This window comes from Haemaphysalis longicornis, unplaced genomic scaffold (assembly GCF_048455015.1).
Source record: "Haemaphysalis longicornis isolate Haplotype H1 unplaced genomic scaffold, Haemaphysalis longicornis Haplotype H1 scaffold_5, whole genome shotgun sequence".
NCBI classification, from domain to species: domain Eukaryota; kingdom Metazoa; phylum Arthropoda; class Arachnida; order Ixodida; family Ixodidae; genus Haemaphysalis; species Haemaphysalis longicornis.
The window spans coordinates 184,937,819-184,963,269 of record NW_027526385.1 but is presented as its reverse complement, the minus strand read 5'-3'; the positions used below and the strand labels follow the sequence as shown (position 1 = coordinate 184,963,269).

Sequence of the window (25,451 nt, the reverse complement as noted above, 5' to 3'; positions counted from 1 at the left end):
CTGCCCCCCGCTCGTTAGGCCGGCATCCTGAGCCTGCACTGCACTTGCGTCCTCTTCTATCACTCTCTGCACGTGCGCCCTGCGCCCTGGGTTTCCTGGCTTGTCAGCAATTTTCGGTCACAGCCGGAAATGTTGACCCTCTCCCTTACAGACGCTACATGTCCACATTCGCTTGCCACTGTTGGTATTGCGCGGAGGTACTTGATCTCTACGCCCAACAGCGGAGCCTCTTCCCTTGGCCTGCTCGAAGGTTTGCAGCACGTTAGCTATCTCTGGCGGCTTCAGCCACGTCTCTGCTTTGCGCAGGCGAACGTACTGCAGTCGCTCAGCGCTCAAACTGTTCTTAATTCTATCGGCCACCATGAGGGCCACTACCTCCTCTTTTTTTTCGACCTTCCTTGATTTCAGGTAGTAGTCAAACTGGGTGCCAACGCGGGAGGCTAATTTCGACCAGATTTCGTCGTTACGTTTCGCTGTCGTTGCAAATCGGTCGAGGTATTCTGCGGGGCTTAGCCTCAGCTCCTGCAACACAGACTTTTTTACCATTTCGTAGTCATTGCACTCACTGTCCCCGAGTCCACGTAACATGTACCTCACCCATTCCGACAACGCAGGTATAACTAAATGGACCCGACTCGACTCCGGCCCAGCTTACGTCACAAACAACCTTTCAACTTCGCCTAACCACAACGGAATATCCGCATCGCACGGCAGCTTAAGCTCTTTCAGGACCTTTGCGCACTGACTGACCGGGTCTAAGCCCGGCCGTATACCCTCGTCTGAGTCCGAGCCCGTAGGCGTTTTCGTGCCAGCCCTCGTCTCCAGCTCCAACCTTCGCAGCCGCTCATCGGATTCGAGCTTCAGTTTTTGTATGCGTTCTTCCGATTCTCGCGCCTCTCTTCTCTCTCGCTCCGCCACCTTTCGCGCTCTTTCCTCCACTTCGTGCGCTTCTTTTCTCTCTCGCTCCGCCGCTTCTCGCGCTTCTTTTCTCTCACGCTCCACCGCCTTCCTCTCTCGCTCCTGAAACTCCAACTCCATTCGTTTATGAATTATCGTTTCAGACTCCGCTTGGACCACCCCTCCTGACGCCGTTCCTCCTTGAGGTGGCGCCTCGTGTGTCTGACCATTTCCGTCTCCTTCCGCCATGTTCGTCTCCATGCTCCGCGTGACTACCATGCAACACCAGACTCAGCCTACATTGCCACAACGAAATGCAAGAAATCCCACTCACCCGCACCTCCGGTGGTCGGCCGCTGCGTCGTTGGCCCCGTGCGCTGGTTGCCTCTGCCGCTCCACTCCGTGCGGAGCTCGGCTGCCGACGATGAAGGCGGGCTGGCGTCTGCTTGCTGGCCCTGGTTGCGGCCCGGTGATTTCTTCTGCCAAACCCTGTCGGCTGCGCCAGTAAAGATCCGTTTCCCCGAAGTCCGGTGTCGATGAGGAACCCAATCGCCCGGGCTCCGGTTGATTTGGCAGGAGGCTGGCAGGGCGATGGTGTTGAAGTTCTTGGAGGTGGCGGTCGAATTGACGAACTCGAGGCGTTGAAGTTGATTAAGTGAAACGGAAGTTCATGTACAACTATTTACAGTAGGATAACTGGGTACATGAGTAATAAAAAGAAAAAAAACTGCAGCTACACGCTAGCTCCAAGTGCGCACAAATCACTTGAGCTTCTCAACTTCGTCTAACTCTCCTATTCTCGGAGCGTACACAAACCGCTCGAGAAACAACGGCCGAGACCCTGTCTCGCCGCAAGATCCGTCTAGTTGCCCGGTACGGCGCTGCACCCTAAACCTCCGACGCCATCTTAACCTCGACTAGAGGGCTTACAACTCCCTACCTAGCGTTAACGGTCGAGACTCCTTGTCCCGCCGGGAACTGCCAGCTCAGCGCTCAGACAAGAACGATTTCCAATGGCCAAATTCAGCCTTATAAAACCTCGAGATCACCCTCTCTCGGGAATGCCCCTGTAGCGTTCGTACACGCATATGGGAGTGCCCGAATTTACGTAGACAGCTGTCACTCAGCACGTCAAGGAATATTTCATAAGGCGCCGCTATCTTCGGGTCAACGGCACGCTCGCAGACGAGAGAGTTCGGGCGACCCAGCGGGGTGAAAGCGAAAGACGGCGACAATGTGTCATGCTGACCAGGGCGCGACAACAATGAAGACGCCAGTAATCCCCCCCCCCCTCCGCACGTTGAGCCGACGTTCCTGGAATTCGGCGGCGCCGTCTGCTTTCTCGATTGGGGATTAACCGTGAGGTATGTGGTGGGCCAGACGATCCGTCTCCCGTGTGCGCCGTGACGAATTAGCGTCGACTGCTCTGCAGTGTTGGCAGTGCTACGTCGTCAGACAGGGCGGCGGGTTCCCACGCGCAACCCGGGCGCCTGGCCGCTAATCTCATAAGTGGACCTTACAACAAGGATGGCTGCTAGTGAAGCCCACCTGAGAGAATATCTTTCACTTGGCAACTGCATTCGTAGCCGTCCTGTAGACGACTGACGTCCCAGCCTACACGGTACTTACCACATAAGACTCAGCTAGCTACTCGGCTTTCTAAGCTTTGGTGACAAAAGCTAACAAGACAGATGTTACGAAGCCCGCGTTTCTGACACTTTCGACAACAATACTATAAAATGAGAGGAATGGACCGTTCCTATGGCAATTTATATATAAAGCCCCTACATATCAGCGCACATGTGCGCCAATGTCACATTCATAAGCTGCATGCTATGCGTACGCGGTGGTCATGTCTCGCATACGGTAAATAAAACTGGTGATCCTTGCAGCTGTTCATGGAACCCCAGCGCAACAATACCATAAGTGGCTTTTTGCTATTTGTTGGCCCATGGCTCAAATACACTTATGTTTGAGAATTATCAGATGTCACTGCATCGTCGATCTACGCTCTCTGAGAAAGCAATGACTCGGCCAGGACACTTTCTTAAGCACTGCATAAAAAGGAACATTTCATGTCAAGAGCGCACTCAAAGCATTTTCATGTGCTCGAATCTTCAACTCATTCGGGCAGTCTCGCGGAGCGTAGATCAGGTAGCTGTCATCCAAGATAGAATAGCTAACTAAATAACACCAGAAGTAAAAGAAGCAACCTTATTAGTAGAAGTGAACATTACTAGTCATGTAAGATACATGGCGCCCTTACGATTGAAACGATGGAAACAAAACTTTAAGCGTTCTCATTCGCCAAGGGTGCAAACAAGCTCATCACTTGCTCACTTAGGCACCAAACCTAGGCCTTGGAACAATGGAGATTTACAACAGTTGAGAAGAATATTCAGACTCAACGAAAAGCAGAACTCCAGAAAATTACCTGTAACACCTGGCATCACCACAATATTCACACGATGCATATTACCTGGGCCCCCCAGAGAGGGCAAATGTATTTGACTTGGTGCACAGATCACAGGGCGCCTAACCCGTTACCTGGCAACGTGCTCCCCGGGCACAAAGCTCTGCGTCACAGGTCAAGACCACAGACACTGCATAAACATTTCCAAAAATCGCCTTGCATGGTCTACGTAGATGGAGTCGAGCACCATGGCCGTGCCGGTAGGGTCAATCGATTGCCTGCCGGTCAGTCTGCACGGGCCACCCAGATATTTGCGCAGAGGCTGTCGTTTTCCAGGAACTTGCCTCCTAAACCGCCAAATGTATACGAAGCGATGACATAACTTGTAGCAGAGTTTTCACGAAAGGCGTGATGTCAAATGAGACGCCGGTAATACTTAAAACGTTTGCACGAGAAAGACTTGAAAATGTTCAACTTTAACAGGCACCAGCAAAATGGCACATACCCTTAAAATAACATTCTGGCGCTGTAGTTCGAGGTCCCGGCAGATGTGGCTGCCCTGATACACCAGAATGGACCCAGGAGGAAGCAATGGAACGCAGGGGAGTGTAACTGTTCACAATGACTGGGCCGCCCCAGATACCCGGGCAGTACATCGTAAATTAGATTACTGGCTCTTGTACCGTGAGGACTTCCACACGCTGCCTAATCCCATGACCCAAGCATCATGCGCGTCTCCGTCTAACGACGACAACGGCTGAGCGCGAAGCTTTCTCGCGATGGATTCTTTGGTTGGCGAATGATATACTGCGAGTATGTGGTACTCTGTTATCAAGCACTTTTCTAGAATACAGAAACCACGTAAATTCAGACTTCAGAAGGTGGTAGTGAATGCCGGAATTATTCACTTGTCAGAATTATCGTGACTACGATCAAAACGCTCCAAAAATGATTCCGATACCATGAGACATTTATTTCTTAAATTTTGTGATCGCAGTTTGCTTTGTGGAGTAATCGTGCGAGGACGCTGCGGGGGCTATTGCAGGAGATGCCGGAGAAGCCATCCCAGCATCAGTTGCGCGTTGGCGCTGCGCCGATATGCAATCCCACGCTACAGCAGAACAACCACACCGCAACGCAAACGGGTCGGACGCACAAGAAAAAAAGGGCCCATCTCCCCGCCAGGGGGACTCGAGTAAATGCGTCGCATAGGGGGGTGGGTGTATTGCGTTAACGTTTAGTGTTTGGGGAGTTGGTGGTTGTGAATGCGTTGTATCAGCAGCTTCTTGACGTAGTTTGAATGAGTCAAGGATATAAGGCGCGTTCGTAGCCTTTCATTCTGTGTCGGTTTTGTGGCGCAGTGGGAAGAGCACCATGTACCTCGCGTTCCGCCCACAGGTAGTGAATGCGTTGTATCAGCAGCTTCTTGACGTAGTTTGAATGAGTCAAGAATATAAGGCGCGTTCGTAGCCTTCGATTGTGTGTCGGCTTTGTGGCGCAGTGGGTAGAGCACCATGTACCTTGCGTTCCGCCCGCAGGGTCATGGGATCGAAACCAGGCGCCGGTAAGTATTATTTTTTATGTAGTGTAGGGGGACGGGTGCGGACCTGTTGTTGAGAGCGAGGAGGGTAGCGTGATGCGGGAGAGGATGAGCGGGGGAGAGGGCGCACCTGCGAGCGATGCGGACTACTACGGACGCCTAGAACGGTTGACATCGTGAGTTAAAGAAATGCTCTGCATTTAAAAGAAATGGCCAATTCGGCGATTGCTTGTTGCTGATGACAGTAGCAATGCACTGCCTATCATTTTGGTGGTTACGTAAACCAGCGCGATGTGCGTTTTTTGTTCCTCGGAGAGGGAAGCTCATTCGTAGCTCTTTTTTTTAAATCTGGGAGGCCGCGATCTCATATCGCGGTTGTTTAGGTGTGTCGTGGATTTCGGCTGCGAATCCCAATTTATATCTAAAGCACGCCCCCGGCGGAATCTGCTGCTACTGCTGGTGCTGTTTGGAAACACAGATCGTCTCGGTCTGCAGTAGTTACTCGGCTGGCTCTTGGCAAGCCCCCAGACCGGTTGAGTGACCTCCATCCTTTCGCACTGACATGTACCAGTGACACGCTACTCGAACGGATGCTTGGACTCGGCTTTCCTTGTAGCTGAAAGGATAGGGATGGTACCACCCAGCTCCGACTTCGTTTTGTCGACACCTGGAAGGAAAAGATGTCATGGACCAACTGTGATTCACCTTAAATCTGTACGACATTGGCCTGCGATGCTCAAAATGCATACACCAACTTAATCCACTCTACTCTAATTGGTATACAACAGAGACTGTGCCTTTCGCCAGCACTATGCTATTTTGTTATGTCCTTCCTTTACAGCCACCCGTTCTCTGTCTGCATCGGTTAAAACCCCGTGGGAGACAATTTTCTTATGCGTGCCTAAGGACTTCGTTTTGCGTGCTGGGCTGTTCAACGCGGCCTTGTTACTCTTGGCGTGGCAGCTGGATGGTATACTGGGTGCGTTTTTTTCTTGTTTACGGGGACAGTATGAACAGTGCACGAGGAATTGTGCCATTACCACGCTGGTCTGCAGGCTGCCGGGGTCATTACCTCTAGTGGTTTTCACGTGTTGCAGTGGATCTGTCTGCTACAAAGAATACTCACATATCCATCACAAATCTTAAGACTCAACAACGGCTGTCGCAGCCATTTATGTCTCTTTTGGAATTGCGAGCACTTTGCCACCACTGCATATACTGAGGCCGGGAATTACTGTAGGTGGGTCGGCACGCTCATGGGTGCGCTCCTTTCGAAAAAAAGCCACCAGCATGCGACACTTGTTCAGCCTAATCGGACAGAAGACAGGAGGTACCTGCTTTTCAGTCTTGCGGACGCTAGTGCATGATATATCTTCAAGCCTCGAGACTCGTTAAATAAGCCCAGATTCAACATCCTAGCTTGCGCGACTAGGATCAATTGGAAAATGCAAATGGCGCACAAATGCGAGCTATCACCATCCTTCCTTGCATAACCTCAATGCCAAAACTTCAACATCAGCCGCAGCTGAACAAACCACATGAAATTATGCAACATCATCAATCGGCTCGCCGTTTAAAAATTCAATCGATTCCTGCCATGCCAGCACTTCTACAATAACATGACCGTGCATTGCTTTTGGTACTTTGTTCAGCAGAGCAACCTCCATGGCAGCCATCTCAGGATATGGACGATCCACCTCTAGGTTGTATAGAAAGTATCCGTCATTAAGAGAATCAGGCCAACCCACCACACCCCCTTGACTTGCGAGATGTCGTTCAATCGTATGCTGAAGCAGGGGTATCCTCCACGCAAGCCTGGTCAGCCCCACTGTACGAGATAATGAGCCACTTGGTGCTACAACTCTGGAGGGGTGCCCAGAGAGTCAGAGCACGTCTTCATAGGAGGAGGCTTTTATAGGGATGTTACGAAAAAACTGAGCGACCAGGCGGCAGCTGCAAGAGCTAGGGACGCTCAGCAGGAGCAGACTGAAATTGATGATAATTGTCGTCTGCTACAGGGTTAAAGAAAAGGAACTCACAAGTGCCGCTAGGTACAATACCCTGACTTCCGGTCACGTGCGCAGATGGGTTTTAGCTCAAATACATGGCGGACATGGGCGCTGCCTTGTAAAAAGTAGCCCTGTGCTGTCTTCTTCAATAAATGTTTTGCTTAGTAGGATGTACTGCGCCTAGACACCAGACCCGCAACGCCCACACAGTTTTTTTCACCATCGAAATTTCCATCGCCTGACCTCTTGCACCTACGATCACTGCACCATGTGCAGCAAAGAACAATCGCTGGGAGAAGATAGGAGCGATAATGGTTTCTGAGACTTGTAAAGTTGGTTGAAGTGGAAAACTTTTCTTGCAGCCACTGAACCTTTCGTGTATGCATTCAAGTTTCTGCAGCCTTTTGTTTGGGTTTTTATCAAAGACATTTGCGGCATTGTAGTTTCTCCTGTTCTTGTGATCTTTGTCTGCAGCACGTTAGTTTTTACTTGATGTTTCACTCAGGTCTCGAGATAGTGTTCTTGCTCAAACTTCCTCTCCTTTTTTTGCATCTTCTGTACTCTGATGCCTTTGAAGACATTCCTTCACGAAGATTTCTACTACAGTTCGATGTCTCTCCGATGGTCATTGCTCCTCCCCGATGATATGAAAGATGCTGAATATCTTGAACGAAATAGCATTCTGCGGCTAGTTGCACTGAACTCCCAGACTTTTGGGTTCCGGAAGGCAAGCAAAATGATTTTTTAGTGAAGTCATTCGTTGTGCTGAGACGTCAGAAACAACAGGGTCGTTGATGGGCAATATAAACGCGCTCATTTAGGCATCCTGGAAGGTCAGAATAATTGGGTAGAGGGCTCGCCTCCAATGAGCAGGTAGCCTAGGGAGTCTTGCGGCAGTGGTTTTGTCGATGGGTACTCCTATGGTATCTCCTGAAAAATCGTCTCGTCCAATTTCTCAAATATGGCTGTAAAATGCGCCGATCCGCTCGCAGCTTCCGCCGCCTCCAGATTTCCTCTAAAGAGGCCTTCCGCTCGCACTAAATGGCCATCCAGCAACGCCTTCAGGATGAGATCTCATCGACACTCCCATTCTATTCAGTCACACGCAGCCGAGAACTTTTGCCAAGAGCCCAGGCGCCACGTCTTTTTCTCTGTTTTGTGTCTCCGTGCGTCGATGGACTTGGCGTCAAATAAAAGTCCCTGGTTTTGGCACCGTATGTTAGACCGCTTAGTCCTAGAACTGCGACACAATGCTCAAAGAGTGGAGAGACAAGTCTTCATTGTAGGAAGCTTTTATTCTAATGATATAAGAAACCGGGCGGGCCGGTGCAGCCGCGAGTGCAAGTGACAGGTCGCAAGGAGCTGAGTGAAAATGATGATAAATGTCTTCTGTTGAGGGATGAGGAAAGGATATCTCAACACTATTGATTAAGCAGCCAATGCATGTATATCAAGGATGCGCCAGTCCCTTTTGTGTTGGCCTAGCTGTTTGCCATTCGTGGTGGACTGTGTGCTTGAGCATCAGAGCTCTACGCGTCCACAACAGTGTGTTTGGTAATATACGCCGATTCTACACAGGCTGCTGGAGAACTACGGTGCATAAACAGCACACAGTACATGCGAGGTTCACCAGACACTGCATTCGTTACCGTGCCCTGCTCTTGTTCTCTGGACCAGCCGGAATGACACCGTGCAGTCTCGCCGACTCGGTAGCTCATCCGCAGCAAGTGGTGTTTCAGCTCCCGCTTTTGCAGCTGTCACTGGTGGACATCCTTCTGAACAAAAACATATTCTTCAGTGCAGCAAGGGTTCCTTCTCCGTAGGCATCGCCCAGACCTTCGTGGCTGCTTAACCCGCCATGAACAGGTGGTGCTTAAGATCGTTCGTGGTGGCGTCACAGTGACGCCTGCTGTCCGAGCAACGCAGACTTCTATTCTCGCAGACCCCTCTCTTACCTGCCCCTACTTCACTGACCCTGTTCCTCGGGCGACATTAGACCATTTTGTAGGGACGTTCATAGCTCCAATAGGCCCATCGTCATCACACGGGGCCCAAAAAAGTCACCCAGGAAGCCCTCCTGGTATTCATCCGTGGCCGCACGGCCCGTTTAGAAACAACTTTCAACCTTAAAACTCATTTCTGAAACTGGGCTCTATAGTTCCCTTGATGCATTTGCAGGGTCACTTTTTCTTTCTGTGTAATTGCACGATCGTGTCTTGTTCATTGTTTCTTTATGCCCCGGTCACAATTGTATTCTCTACGGATCCACTGCGTTACGCTTAATGACCAATGGTTATCTTGCGTTCGCATTACATCTCCTGCCCCCGCCTATTTATTCGAAATTTCTACTATTTCATTAGCATGCATTTGTTCCCTGACCAAAACCGCTCTCTTATCCTTTAATGTTACACCTATCATCTTCAGTTCCATTGATCGCTGGCCCATCTTCAATTTAAGTTGAACACTTTTAGTGAGCCTCCAGGTTTCTGACCCATAGGTAGGTACCGGTAAGATGCAGCTCTCACACACTTTCTCCTTCAGAGACAATGCTAGGCTGCCATTCATTACCTGAAAATTCCTGCCAAATGCACTCCACCCCATTCTTATCCTTCTAATTTTCTCTGCCTCATGGTTGGGATCCGGGGTCATGACTATGCTAAAATACATAAACTAGCTTACCACTTGAACTGCCGCATCACCTATCTCAAACTGCTGTGCTGTCCCGAGGTTATTGATTATTACTTCAGTTTTCTGCACATTATTTTCAGGCCCAGGTTCTACTGTTTGTCCAGTGCAGTAAGCATGATTTGTTATTCGTCCGCCGAGTTACTTAGCAAGACGACGTGATCAGCGAATGTGGGGTTACTGAGGTATATTTCATTACCTTTACTCTTACCTGTTTCCAATCCGATGTTCTGAATTCTTCTAGTAGACATACTGTGAACAATATTGGAGAGATTGTGTCTCCTTCTCGGGCGCCCCTCTTTATAGGTATTTCACTGCTCTCGTTATGCAGAACGATAATAGGTGTGCACCAATTGTAGATATCCTCTATTATTCTTACGTAATGTTCGTCTGCCCCTTGATTCCGCAAAGTGTGTGTAGCTGCTGAGGTCTTAACCAAGTCAAATGCTTTCTCGTGATTTCTGAAGGCTATATATGGAGGGTTCATTATACTCCACGCTGCTACCCGCCGGAGCAGCGAGAAACGTTAAGAGGTCGGATAATAAAAAGCGTGCCTGGCTGGCAAGCAGCTGGCGCAAAACTAGATTGCATCACACCTGCCGAGACTGCCACACACGGACCACAAGTTGTTTCTGCGACTCAAGGGCGGACTTGCACTCACAAAACTATCGGTCTCCTACGTAGGGGGAACGCTAAGACTTGCCGCCGACGTATTGTAGGGAAAAGGCAAAGAAGAAGTCAAGTTGTGTTAAACGACAAGCAAGGCACCATAACATACAGCACGCCGAGGCAAGAAAACGCCCTGAAAGTACTGTCTGAGAAAACTACCAATTGGAGACAAGGCCTACGAAGTCACTGTCCTACATGGCAGCACCGGATAACTGCGGTGGAGTAGTAGTACATGGCATCGATCTCCGTTTCTCCGACGAGAAACTCTAGGTCGGTTTCTCCCAATGCACTAACCCCCCCCCCATCACCGGGGTTGCGTAGGATGGGAAGATACGAATCAGCGATCATCACTTTTGTTGATCACCAAGTCCCACAATGGGTCAGGTGCTTCGGATCGCCCATCAAGTGCTTTCTATACCGAAAGAAGTACGAAGACTGCTTTAAGTGCGGCGACATCGGCCATCGGTCGGGCGTCTGCAGCAACAATCCCACCGAGAAATGTAGGAAAAGCGGTGACCCATCGCCCGCGAGTGAACACCCTTGTGTACCGAAATGTCAGCTGTGTGGAAAAGAACACGAGACGGGTGACAAGAGGTGCAAGGTTCTCTACCGCACCCCGTACGTCCTGAAAAAGATACAATGGGAGGGAAAGCTCGGAGAACATGCAAGGAAAGAAGAAGAAGGGGACGAGAAGCGGAGGCACAGAGAGACGCAGTCAACCATCAAAGGATCGCAACGGGCAAGCCGAAGGGACCAGAGCCGGGATCGCACGAGGAGCGTGACTCGAAGCCGAAGCAAGTCGAGGAACCGATCCGTCTCTTTCTCTCACCTGCCACATCTGAGGACTGAAACTCTATCGACTGCTAAATGCTCGAGTGAAAACCGTGAGAGTCCCCGTGCATCGCTCGAAAACTCGAAGACGAACGCACCAAAGGTAGGTTGGGTGAGTGGGACCACCCAGGATGCAAATGCGGAGGTCGTAAGGAAATTGACGAAGCAAAATAAGTTTCTGATTGAGCAAAATAAGCTTACAATGAAACAAAACGCAGAGCTGAAAGACAGCCTGACGAAATCAAGGCCCTGGCAGTGGAATAGTGGGGGCTACGGCAGAAAACGTTCGGTTTTGCAGGCTTTCCTCGACAGTGGCGAAGGTCGTCCGGAAATAATTGCGATTCAAGAATGTGGGACAAATTCTAAATTATCGGGGTATAAAGCCTACCCGGGCTTCAGAGGCGACACCCGGGTAGTCACGTTCGTCAAGCAAAACGTAATGGCAGTGCAGCACGAGACTGGGAAAACCGAGATCGACCACTCGATGGTGGAGCTCATCCCGCGTCAGCGCACGGATAAGGGTATATACGTCTTGAATATGTATAGCTCACCCAGACAAAGGAAATGCGATTTTGGAGACTTGTATTTCAGAGCACGAAATCTAGCCAAAGGTTCTCCCTTGCTGGTCATGGGGGATTTTAACGCCCCACATCCAGCTTGCGGGTACAAACACACTCTAGTCAAAGGTAGGGCCTTGTGCGAGACAATTCAGCACCATGATCTACTGCTAATCACCGACCCCATGAATCCGACGAAGCAAGGTAATAGTGTGTCGTCAGACACAACACCCGACCTCACCCTCACACATGGCATAGTCAAGGCCGCGTGGCGAAATACTGGGGAAGACCTAGGCAGCGATTATAAAATCATAGAAATCGTACAGCAATGTTACCCCAGTTCCTAAAATGCGCAAACACAAAATCACAAGCTGCGAAACTTTCAGAACCATAGACAGGACGGCAAGGGAACCGGTATGCGGCATTGGGGAGTGGAGTAAGAAAATTGTCGAAGCCGCTCAAGCGGCAACGGACAAGATAGAGATGGACGAAGGAATCAAAACGACTGACAGCCGCATCGTCGGCTTATGGAGGAAAAAGAAGGAATTAGAGGAGAAACTCAGACATAAAAGATGGGGCATTAACCTACGTAAGAGTATTGCCACCTTAAATAGGGAGCTTTCTATGATTTTGTAACTTCTAAATATCATAACAGCGACTCGCCCACAAATTTAATGACTGAACTTGGCATTCAATCCCTTGAAAAGCGGAGAAAACTTTTCAGACTTAATTTTCTTTTTAAGCTGTATAACAGGCAGCTTTCACTGGATCTTGAGCCATTCATACAACCTTTGGTGACACGACTAACAAGACATCGACATGAAAAATGGTTAACACCTTATAATGCCAGAACTAATCTTTTTAAAAACTCCTTCTTTCCCCGTACGATAACGGATTGGAAAAGCTTGCCTTTGTCATCACTACAGTCTACTCATAGCATAGATCTAATTAGTGATTTTGTTTTTCTCTAGCGATTCCTAGATTTGTGTAGTGAACTGTTTTTTACGTATTCTTATTTCCATGTGTAGTTCTTTTTCTTTGACTACCGATTGCTTGATTTGTGTAGTGAATTGTTTTTTATGTATTGTTGTTTCCATGTTTGATATTTTGTTTGCCATAATGTGCGGCTACATTTTTGTGCTGTTTATTTGCGTGTATTGTATGTGCTGAATCGCCACTCCTGCTTGGGCCCAAACTGGTCCTGCAGTATGTACTAAATAAATAAATAATAGAGGACTATTCTTTGGAGCTGACTGAACTAAATTGGGCAAACACATGCAGTCAGAGGAACAAAGAAATGGTAAACGCGAAAACGTGAACGTTACTTAGACACCTACTCGATCCGGAAAATACCACATCGGAGGCGCGCTAGCAATTCCAAACCCTTGTCTACAAGTTCGAGGGAACCACGCAACACTTACTAGACGACGTCCGTAACCGATGCCTGGGGCCGTCCACCCGCGAACCTCTTCCCGATTACGCGGGAGCCGCAAACGAGGACCTGGACGCCCCGCTTACACTAGCGGAAGCAATTTTAACACCCTTGAGCGGAAGTTAGAGCAGAGCTAAATCGCCTTAGAACTAAAACTGCCGCCGGGCCAGACAAAGTCAGCAACAAAATGCTACGAAACCTCACCGAAGAGTCTATCTGTGACTTAGCCGCTTACATGCGAAAATGCTGGGACAGCGAGGAGAGTCTTTCGGAATGGAAAAGGGCCAATCTGGCCCTCATTCCGAAACCTGAAAAAACACTAAGCCTCGAAAATCTAAGAACGATCTCTATCACGTCATGTGTCGGCACGCTAATGAAACGCGTAGTCCAGACCATACTTAGCCGATATCTCGAGGACGAGGAACTGTACCCGCAGTCCATGATACGATTCAGAGCTAAGCTTTCGGTCTGCGATGTAATGCTCCAGATCAAAGAGGACATCATAAACTACGCCGGTAAAGATACTAGAGCCATCGTCGGTCTTGACGTTGCCATAGCCATCGACGTCAGACACACAGCCATTCTTCAAAACTTGAGCAAGTTAAACGTAGGCACTAAAACATACAACTACGTGGGACATTTTCTCTCAGATCGTACGGCAGACATAGAACTAGGAGGTATGTCCCTTGAAAACATCAATCTAGGCCACACGGGAACCCCACAAGGTTCGGTCCTATTTCCTACCCTCTTTAATGTGGCTATGATAGGACTCCCGGAAAAACCCGACAGGATAGAAGGTCTAAGGTACACCATGTATGCGGACGATCTCACGCTGTGGGCAAATCGTGGCAGTGATGGACATATTAGAATGTTCAGAATGTCATAGATGAGATCGAACGCTACGTAGAGTCGCCGGGACTCAAATGTTCAGCCGAAAAATCCGAGGCGCTTTTCCTCGTCCCCAAAAACAACAGTAGGATGGGCAGAAAATACTGCAACCAACTACTGAATGCCGGCGGTAAGTCTATACCCACAAGGGACAAGCTCAGAGTCATCGGGCTATACGCTCAGGACTCCGGTAGAAATACTGAGACCATCCGAAAACTAGACAACGCTGTCGCACAAACTTGCAGAATGTTAAGGCGCATCTCCAACAAGCACGGGGGAATGAAAGAGACTAATCTACTCAGGCTCTTTCAAGCCTTTGGCATCAGCAGGGTACTCTTCGTAGCCGCCGTCGTGAAGCTAACCAAAGCAGAAAAAATAAGCTCGACATCATAATTATAAAGGGCATCAAATGTGCGGTAGGTGTTCCGCCAAACACCTCGACGTCCAAAATACTTAGTATGGGTGTATGTATACTATCGATGAACTGATTGAGGCAGTAAATGCGTCACAACAACAAGGGCTGCTGAGAAGCAAGACGGGTCGGAGAATATTAGAGCGTCCGGGATACCAGACAGGAGAAAGAGTCAAAGACAGTATGCAGCTACTGAGGCAGCTCAGGGAAAAACATACCGTGTCACCGCTGCCAAGAAACATGAGCCTGACGCATCCTGAGGCTAGACGTAAAGGCAGAGAACCAGAGCCCTGCAAATTGGATATGGTGGCAGGACTGACGTGGTGTACACAGACGCAGGGCAATAACAGACGAAAAAAGCTTTCGCGGCAGTGGCGGTTACGGAAAACGGGGTCCCCGTTTCGTGATGCACAGTACTGAGCAAAGACGTAACAGAGGCAGAAGAGTCAGTCATCGCTCTCGCGATGACTCAATCAGGAATGAAAACGTTCGTGAGCGACTCGAAGTCCGCCATCAGAAACTTCGATCGAGGAAGGATCTCCAATATCGCAAGGAAGATCATCGCGAACGCAAAGGCGCCCATCGAACCGGCAACAATAGTGTGGTCACCAGCTCATGGGAATCTCATCGGGAATGAAAAGGCACATGCTACCGCCCTAGGTCTGACAGTCCGGACGATCGCCGCCGTCACCGAGACAGACGCGGTTCCTTCGTACGCGGAGCCCCTCCCAAGTGCAGAGACAGGTTAGGAAATTTCCATGAAATAGTACAATACTATAGACTAGCGAGGAAAGTACTACCCCCGGCTCACCCGCACCTTAATAGGAAAGAGGAGATATACGGGAGAAGGTTATGGGCGGGGGTCTTCCCATACCCCGTATTCTACAGTAAATGGCACCCCAAAGACATCATCATCGTCATCACCATCCTATCTACGCCCACTGAAGGGCAAAGGCCTCTCCCATTATTCTCCGATTACCCCGGTCCTGTGCCAACTGTGACCAATTTATCCCCGCAAACTTCTTGATCTCATCTGCCCATCTAACTTTCTGCCGCCCCCTGCAACGCTTTCTTTCTCTAGGGATCCACTGTGATCTGATCCTATTAAGTGTGAATGCACTTCTTAAGCGAGCCTGAATCGTCCGCCGCCGTCGTCCGCATAGCAACAGCTGCGGGTGCGCGCGCTCCTCGGCTTCCTCCTCGTCTTCCCTCGCAACGGGGGGAGATGGGCGCGCGCTACTCTCCTCCTCCTCTCTCCGCTCAGTGACTGCGGGTGTTGGGCGCCTCCTCTCCACTTCGGGCGGGAGAGCTCTCGCTCGCGTAGCGGCCGCTCCGCATTCCGACGCGTGAGGGCGCTCGTGTAGCCCTCGCCGTAACGGCGGGCGCTACTCTCCTCCTCCTCTCTCCGCTCAGTGACTGCGGGTGTTGGGCGCCTCATCTCCACTCCAAGATCACGATATCCACCGTAATCGCGCCATCAACAACCGTGCATTCGCACTTACACACTCTCCCCCTCGGGGAAGTGCGAGGGAATTTTTTTTGATCTGATCAGCATCTGATTCCACAAGCAAAATATGTCAGGGCACAACGAATCTCGTTCACATGGTCTGGAAGTGTCCCTCCTACAAAAAACCTCGCAGAAATGCTGCATCCTGGGAGGCACTGCTACTCAGCCAGGCCTCCAGCACTCAGAGAAAAATCATCGGTCTCGCCCTGGAAGCCGCCGAATCGCAAGGGATTGTGGCTGACTTATGGGGGGCACACCCTTTTGTGCTTTGACTGGTGTAAATAAAGTTTTCCCTCCGCCTCCTCCCGGCTACACAGGGCACAGGGACTGAACGCGACCACGCGTGCCCCAAACGATGAGAAAGCAAATCCATATTTCTTTAAAACTTGACACGCAACCAGCGGGCACAAGCTCCGTCACTGAAGCAACCTCTACATTAGTGGGGCAATTTCTCAATTAGCGTGCTACCATGCAGTTGACGAGATCTACAACAGAGGAGACAATTACGTGCATAGCACCGGACATCACACAATAAACTATAAAAAGCGAGCTGAACATTACAGGCAACAAGATCGTGAACCTAGTGAATATAGACTTCACCAACTCCATTTTGGTCATAGCACAGGGGGCACGACGGCCAGGGCATGTCCGGATTTTCTCTGGTAAATTGAGCATCCCAGAGATATGGAAGGCCCCAAAAAGCGTGACCTGCCAAGAATCGGGCTGAGTGGGACTGTGAACCCCTATCGCACGACCTCCCCTCGCTGCCCTCATTGCAGATGCCTCCGACCAGACCCACGGGTAAGAACAGTACGGTTTCTGATGCAACCGGCGAGTAGCAACTTGGACAGTGTCATGCAAGCGCTCCGCATCTCGCTCCCTGACGACGCCCTTGAACACCAGGCGGGGAAACTATAGGTAACGGGACTCTAGCGCGGATCTTGCCTTGTTGAAAGAAAATAATTTGGAAAAGTGCATTTTAGAGACCAGGATGGCTGAAAGGACCATTTTATCTAATACATCGCATTCCAGGAAAATTTAAGCCTGCAGCCAAAAAAGATAATGCGTCACACTGGAATCGTAAACTATGATAGAATTCGGCTCAAAATGGATGCACACCAAAATGCTAAATTATGGAGTAGTAGGCAAGTAAGCTCTGCTCTTCCACACCTTAGTTCAAAATACTCACCTCCTGCAGAAGTAACTACCCCTTCATAGATATACTTCTTGCCCGTTTGTGTGGTGGCCGCCATAAAATACTGGCGTGACTGATGCTGACTGCATGGCGCGATGCAGCTGGCGGGAAATGGGCGAAAGTATCAACGGACGTCTTCACCTCGCCACTATTTGGGAGATACCTATAGCAATCCTGGGGCACACATAAAACACCCCACCCGGAAGAAAGTCCAGCTTACTTTGCAGCTCCATGGTGAGGAGTAACAAAAAGCGTTATGTGACGCCCTTTACCCACAAACGACGATTGAAGTCGTACCGCATTACGCGGGTATAACGGTTCTGTCATGACCCCTGATTTTGTAGCAACCAAACTAATAAAGACGATAGCATTTCTTGGGCAACTTAAACCTAAAAATTTTGGTCCGTCCGTCAATCCGTCCGTCCGTCCGTCCGTCTGTCTGTCTGTCTGTCTGTCTGTCTGTCCGTCCGTCCGTCCGTCCGTCCGTCCGTCTGTCTGTCTGTCTGTCTGTCTGTCTGTCTGTCTGTCCGTCCGTCCGTCCGTCCGTCCGTCCGTCCGTCCGTCCGTCCGTCTGTCTGTCTGTCTGTCTGTCTGTCTGTCCGTCCGTCCGTCCGTCCGTCTGTCTGTCTGTCTGTCTGTCGGTCTGTCTGTCTGTCTGTCTGTCTGTCTGTGACTCGATTCAGCCACCCGGCCAAAGTAAAACAAAGCCTGCGCAATACTCTAATATTGTCACAGCTAAATCTACCCGCCTAAGTCCGTTGAAATGTTTATACTTGCCAACATTGTTGAAGAAGAACAAGACATTACGCAAACATGAGACAACCAATTATTGCAGAAGTGATGTTTGCAGTGTTCCTTTATAAAAAAAGCCACACGCTTGATTTTTGCACAAACAAATACTTCATCAACTGCTGAAAAAAGGTTCACTCCGCCGTTGCCGGCTGTCGCCCGCGCCATTATGGCTTCTGGCACCATTTTAAGAAATCAACCGGCAACAGTTACAAAAGGTTCCACTAGATAGGTTTCACGTTCTGCTTGGAGCGCACTTGAAATAGGGCGACGTGGTTCTATCAACGTTGAAGTAGGACGCCTCAATTCACGCGCGTCTCCGCCGTACGGCAGTGTTGGCTTCGAGACACCCGGCCTGTAGCAGTGGAATGCCGTAAATTTAAAATGATTTAAGCAAACCTTTGGCGTCTTTACCTTGGGAGGAGAGCGACGGAAGAGGACCAACATGAGAGGTAAGTAGAAAAGAGAGGGGAGCCATTTGCTTGGCAAAAGTTGATAGAGACTATCGTCTTTTGTCGACATTTGCAACGAAAGGAGCAGATATTCCGCGACTTTATATGGCACTGTAATGCATCCCCAAAAATACTGCTCTTGGAGCGAATGAGCTGATTTTCGCCTAGCTCCAAACATTTTGGGTGACCAACAACATACACTGTTTGAATTACCAAAACGTGGAGGAGTGGGAACTTGCCAGCACAGTGTAAGTTCGCCACCATCGGCGCCATCTCGAAACCCGGTAACCACAGGACTCCTGCCCTAATCTAAGGCCAATTTTGCTAACGGCTTGCATTGGAAATGTTTTGGTGTAAATGGACCTGAACAGACGCGAATTGCACTGAAAGCAACATGCACTTCTGCCAACCTCCCTTTAATGACTGCGCAATGATGTTTGGACCCACGATATAGCGCTCTTGATTGTTATGCTTGTTGAGAAGAAGCATGACCCTAACCAACATTATTTATTTGTTTTAGTTATTTACTTACTCTCAGAACCGGACAGCATTACAGATGGGAGAGGTTACATTTTTACAATACAAACATAATAAAAATGCTTCAGTTACAATACAAACGCAACTACAGCAATCAGCTTGTTGTGTAAAGATAAATTCATTCAGATAAATTCAATTAAGTAATTCAGGTACATAACCAAAGCAGTCGGATGACATAAAAAACGCAAATAAAGCAGTCAGTTTATTATAATGGGATTGGATGTCCTTAAGGCATTCGGCAACACCAAACAAGTGGCAGTTCTTTAGAAAAAACACAGCACTGAACGAAGAGAACGCTTCGCAGGTTCAAACGCAGCTTTCTAGTTAATCGCTAAATACAGATTCGCCAGGGCAAACCAAAACGTATCGCCGCCAGCCCCCGCTGACACGAGAAACGCTTCAAGACTCCATCGTATCGCGTGCTCTTATTTGTGTCGCACACAAGTATCTTCTACCGCAACTAGAAGAAATCGCCGGGATCAAGCATGTCATCTACATGGATAACGTGACACTGCGAATCTCAAAAGGAAACCTAGGCGAAAAGTAAGAATTTACCCAACAAGAAATCAACATCGTGACAGCATACATCGATACTGCTAGTCTGAAATGCTCTCTGGAGAATAGTAAACACATAGTAGAATCGGACAACCAAGCAAAAGCAGAAGAAAGCCTTCGTTTCCGTCTCATTAAACTCACGGTCAAAGGACAACCTTTACCACGAAAGCCAGAATTACGCATGCTCAGATTCTATTCGCAATTGAACGACATCCCAGACACATGAGGCCGGCCGACCGGAAAGTAGATAATTCAGATAGCAACTATGCAAAAAGGATTTACCACAATACCTTTGGTGTGAGGGAAACAGACTTCCGGTGCATTGCAGAAGTCCTGCTCAACATGTACGCTCTTCCATACATGCGTATCACCGAGCAACAATGCCGTCAGATGAAAATTGCTTTAAGACTCGTACTCTCTTCATACTCGGAGGCCCCAGTACACGGGACATAATTTAATTGAGCGTTTCTCTGTATTTAACACCTTCAACGACCGAAGCATTATGCACCAGAAAGCATCTCATCACATCACAACGTCGAAACAACGTCGTGCCCTACTGGAGCATTTGGGTCACAACACAACCAACCTGGTACACTAGGTTCAGCATCGCAGAACGCTATTCCGTACATCCAAATAAAACCAATACTCAAGCATGTGAACCGTGAAGAAAACGCCGCACTGCGAAATGCACACAGCCGCATGAAGCCCCACACCGATGCGGTTACTTACCACACCGGCGCCAGCTTTACGCTGCCAAAGTCGTCACTGCAACCATAGATTCTCCATTTGTTAAACATCACCATTACGCCACCTCCTCGGTGACACCAGAAATGCTGGCCATTGCACAGCCATTTCAGAACATAAGCACCTATCACAGAGCATTGCCATTCGTGCTTTCTCACAAGTCGCCGTTTACTCTTTACGGCGCAACGAACGGACCTCAAATGTAAGAGCGGTACTGGCAGAGTGTATGTAGTTCTATCCGGCTATCAAGATCACCTTAGAAAGTAATTAAGGACTCTCTTCATTCTTAGGCAATGGTCGCGTCCAGGCTATCAAGATCACCTTAGAAAGTAAGTCAGGGCACTCTTCATTCTTAGGCAATGGTCGCGTCCACGCTAAAGCCTCAACAGCCTGGTGTTCAAGCAATTCCCAGTCCTGGCACGAGTAATGCTGTCCGGCGGAGGACAGGAAAGAGCGCTACCAGGAACAATCGGCCTTCAGGAAGACAGACCAGACTGAGAATGGCCCAGACTATATGTTTTCCTTAGAGGAGATACACGACACTAGTAATACAAGCACAAACGCACTCCCAACCAAGCGACAATGCTCTACACCGAATGAAAAACACTCCAAATAAACCGCATTGCCAAGTGCATGGCTCTATACACACTATCACCCACACTTACTGGACCTGCCTTGCGTGCTATTCATCTCCACCTGGGAAGCCTGTGTTGCACACTTAAGCAAGCCTACCTTGTCGTTGACAACCCTTTGTCGTTGACAATCAGAGAAAAATAGTTGATATGGTTGCAGAATAGGCTGTCCGCGTCGTGGACTACTCCTGGTTTTCCATACGTTTTACCACACCAGCTTAGCCCGGATCCTCATGTGAGGACTCGAGGTATGATAAATTTGTGAGCCTAATTGATGAACTGGGCATTATTTTGGAATCACACGCAGCCCTCTTCCACTGAAGCCGACGTGCATCCCGTGGCTACCGGTACCCCTGATGTTGGTATTATTGTCAATTCTGCTATTCCGTCGCGCTCACTGAACCTGGCCCTCCAGGCGTTTGTTGCTATCCTCGTACTTTCTCTTGTACATGCTGCAAAGGCAGCCACCCCTGTTCGTAGACAGGAAAATAGGAGACCGGACACTGGTGCGAGCAAGTGTACCCAGTCAAGCAGTAAGGCACGCCTTTTACATTCCCCACAATGTGGCAGGACACCGCTTCAAGGTAGTTACAGAAGCAGAGGTCGGTCTTACCGGCATCTTCACCAGGCCAACGAAGCCGAACAGTTCCCTCCCCGTTAATCGTCGTTAAAAATCCAGTGATCCACCCCGGCGGCTAGCTGCCACTCACAGTAAATGTTGCCCTATGTTGCGCCTTCTCAGCTTTTTATCATGCTGAAATGAAGCAGCGCATTCGCGCTAATGATTTTCCTGTGTTTTATAAACTCGCGCTGAACATCAGCCCTCGATCCTGGGAGACACGATGACGAGACTTTCAGTGCATACCGTTCTCTCCTGTGCGACGGCGACCGCAAGTGTCCTCTTTGTGCCCTCTTTGACCTACGATAATACCCTTGCCCATTTTTCCGCAATCCGAACGCCCCACAAGATAGAGCTTAAAGTGAAGCACACCCCCACGCACCACATTGCCACCAATTAACCACCTGTAATCAGCCGAAAGATGTTGGCTCGCCATATCCGGATACGCTATCTCTTCCCTAACGTTCGAGTACATGCTAAAACTGCGAATCTTCCATCCATTGTCTAGCGACTGCATGTCAACTGTACCTATAGTAGCCAAGTAGGACCCCGTGGGTTGCGGTGCCCTCAACGTGGCCACAGTGCCCGACCGGCACCCACGAGCACTCGTCTGATACCTTTCTTGTGAAATAACTGGATATTCTTCTCTCTTTGCCCCACCATCATCATAAAAGTCTGTCCGAATAAAGCCAGCATTTGGGAGGGGTCTCCGCGACACGTTCCTTTGTCCACATATTTTTATTTATTCTCCACATATTTCCACATATTTTCACATATTTACACATATTCTCCGCCGCAAAACCCGCGAGAAGGGTCATCCAAAGGCGAGCTACAGCGAGCGTATTCCGCTTTTTTATGACTGCCTTCTCACCTATGGAGATCAGGAATGAAGCCTCACATGAAAGCAGCCGATTCGGGGAACACCGGGGCAGCCTAGGAGTACTGAATGAACCCATCTGTGAGAGATATCTGCCCGGCACAGCAGGAGATGTCCGTGAGATGAGACAAGAGAGACGCGGACACGACGCCGACCTCTGACTTCGGAGCCTGGTCGCCAGCTCTTGCAATTGACGCGACGCTGGACCGGACCATGGAGGCTCTTCTCGGAAGGCGGCGCATCGTCCAAATAGAAATGACTATCATCGGCCAAGTTGAATACCTCCTCTCAATGACACGACCCACAAAGAGTGAGTTGAAGGAGCTTGCTACTAAGTTAACAGTACATTATGACATACCATAAGATTAACCGAGAAATGGACGTCGATAATCTGGAGACCGAGGTTGAAGGTGCATCCAACTTTCACTACCTACTTACGGTGGCAAAGTCCAAGCTTGAACCTAAAATAGTTGAAAGAAAGCTCATGAAAACCTCTTCGATTCTCTCAACGAACCAGTTCGCGCTGAACGCAGGGAGGGCCGAGATAATCAGACCAGATATTTGGAAAGTAGAAAACGTCGTATTCAAATCAAACTCATGGAGCGGAAAACAATGAAAGCCGACCTACAAGGAAACTGGATTTTTAAGATATAATACCAATGTAAAGCAACTGTCTTGCGCATTGTCTCGACGAAACTGAACGCGAGAAATGAACCACTGCATTGTTGGAGCGAACGCCGATGACTTCTACAAGTACCGGACTTGTGCAAACTAAGGAAACCACCGGAAACTTTGACATTGATTACCGGACACCGAAAATGCCCCAGGAGGAAACTTGTAAAGGAGAAACAGCGCCCCAAGAAAACAATGCGAGAGAGTGCAAAAGTATGGGTCCCGCGATGTTTGGCACTGACTTTCATGGCGAAAAGAAAAGGATATCTTCGTTACAACCTGAGTAACTTAGTACTCCATTGCTAAAACGCAAGGCATTGAGAAAGCAGTAGGAGCGAAAGAAAGACGGCACTGCTAAAATTAACCGTTCAAGGAGAAAGGACCTCAATGGCGGTGATCTTAATTTGCCACAGTTCAACGCCGCAACGCGAATACCACCCCCGCACATCCGGCTGCAACAAAAAAATGATGCATTGTCAAAACGGAAAGAAATACCTGCAACGAGGACACGTAAATGCAGCGCAACGACTGCTTAATCACACACTCACCACCACCCGAGCACAAAGCGCAATTTGGAGGCCTTTTCACTCGGCTCCACGGATATGGCTTTGACAAAAGTTTGAAGTGCGTATTCGGCGTGCAGACTATCAAGTTTAAGGAAGCATCTGTCGCGACGGCGACAGAGAGATGCGAAGACACACGTCTGCACGCTACAGCGCCGTGGACCCAAACTGGGGTCCCCGCTTTATTCCACGCTCGTGCCCAGCGCGCACCGCAAGCGCGTGGTCAGCCCCAGCGTCATCGTTCCTGGAGCGTGCCCGTTTGCGGCAGCAGACGACGCAAGCTGCTGGGGCGCTGCCACATAGCCCCCCCCCCCCCCTTCTTCAAACGGAGTGTCGGCAAAACGGACAGTCTTTGCGCTGGGATGTTCACGGGTGGGGCTGCGAACGGAAGGGAGAGTGGTGGTGTTCAGGGTGGAGTGGTGGATGGTGGTGTCGAAGGCAGGCGGTTCGGCCTCGGTGAAAGCGGGCTTGAGGCGATCAATGGAAACGACAGTGTCGCGGCCGTTAACGAGAACTGTAAACGTCTTTTCGCCGCGTGAAATGATGAGATGAGGGCCGGTGTAGGGCGGTTGAAGTGGCCGGCGGGCACTGTCGACACGGATGAAAACGTATTGGCTGACAGAAAGACTTGGGTGAATAAAAGTGGGTTTTGTGGAACACGGCCGTGGCGGTTGGGGACGAATATAGCTGAAAAACCGGGTTAAATCCTTTACGTAGGATGGGCCAGGAGAGGAAGGGTTATCTTGAGGCTGTGGAGGGACCAGGAAGTCTGCCGGTAATCGCAAAGACGTGCCGTAGACCATTTGGGATGCGGCACAACCAAGATCATCTTTGATGAAGGCGCGTAATCCTAGCAGCACAAGAGGGAGGTGAACTGCCCACTGCTCAGGTGATTCGTGAGCCATCAGCGAGGCCTTGAGCTGACGATGAAACCTCTCGACCATGCCGTTGGCTTGAGGATGATAGGCCGTTGTTTTTAGGTGAGTAAAACCGAGTAGGCATGTCAAGCGGCGAAAGAGTGTGGACCCAAACTGGGGCCCGTCCGAAAGTGCTGTACCGTTGCTCAGTGGGAGAAAGCTTCTTCGAAAAGAAACCGAGCGGGTGCCAGCTGCCGCGGATGTGCTGCTGAAGTACACCTCCAATCGCACAGCTGGGAAGCATCTACCATCAAGCTTGTGGGAGCGTTGTGGCGCGGGTGCACGAGGAGGGTAGAAGAGGCCAGGCGCTCCTTGGTGGTAGTGAATGCGCGATCAGCAGCTTCAGACCATTCAAGACTGCACTCGGGAGACTTGGAAGTTTGAAGGAAAGTTTCGAGAGGTTGAACAATGGCCGCACATTCCGGGATGAACCGTCGGTAATAATTTACCAGCCCTAGGAAACGGCGCAGTTGGCGCAAGGACTCAGGTCGGGGAAAGTCGATTATGGCCTTCACTTTGTCTGGCAGAGGGCGAATTCCATTGCAGTCAACGAAATGACCGAGAAACTCCAACGACGGCAACCCAAACGCACACTTTTCGCTATTAGGATGAGGCCATGCTCTGCTAGGCGTTCGAAAACTATCAGCATATGGTGCAGGTGCTCAGATAGCGATGAACTGGCGACAAGAGCGTCATCTATGTAGGCGAAAACAAAAGGTAGACCACGGAGGACGACGTCTATGAAGCGCTGAAAAGTCTGAGCTGCGTTGCGTAACCCGAAAGGCATCCGAGTGAATTCGAAGAGGCCAAACGGTGTAATGATGGCAGTTTTCTTGACGTCATCCGGGGCTACGGGGTTTGGTGGTAGGCTTTTTGGAGGTCAAGCTTTGAAAAGATGGTACATCCACTGAGGGGTTTGGTGAAGTCCTGTATATTAGGTAGGGGGTACCTGTCGGGTACCGTGGCCACGTTCAAGGAGCGGTAATCACCACAGGGTTGACAGTCTCCTGATTTCTTCGGGACTATGTGTAACGACGAGGACCAGTTGCTCGATGACGG

At 49.6% G+C, this 25,451-nt stretch overlaps 1 pseudogene; it reads right to left on the bottom strand.

Annotated features, from left to right (window-relative positions):
* Positions 1-117: 117 nt before the first annotated feature.
* LOC144140042 (uncharacterized) lies at positions 118-3,560 on the bottom strand (annotated as a pseudogene).
* Positions 3,561-25,451: the final 21,891 nt, after the last annotated feature.